Source organism: Helianthus annuus, chromosome 14 (assembly GCF_002127325.2).
Source record: "Helianthus annuus cultivar XRQ/B chromosome 14, HanXRQr2.0-SUNRISE, whole genome shotgun sequence".
In the NCBI taxonomy this organism is placed as follows: Eukaryota; Viridiplantae; Streptophyta; class Magnoliopsida; order Asterales; family Asteraceae; genus Helianthus; species Helianthus annuus.
The window spans coordinates 14,747,707-14,747,966 of NC_035446.2; positions in this window are offsets into that span (position 1 = coordinate 14,747,707).

Genomic DNA, 260 nt, shown 5'->3' on the forward strand with positions numbered 1-260 from the left:
CCCTTCCAGGGCGATACCTTAAGTAATACTTTTTTCACCCACTTCGAAAGTGAAAATCCTTACGCCTTGGATCAGCGTAGCTCTTCTGCCTATCGCGGGCAGCCTTGAGACGTCCCGGATCTGGACAATCTTGTCCGTCGTCTGGAAAACAATCTCTGGTCCCGATAATGGACCTCTCCTACTTCCGCCCAACAAACAGGCGATCTGCATTTCCTACCATATAATGCCTCAAAAGGCGCAGCCTTTATGCTGGTGTGGTA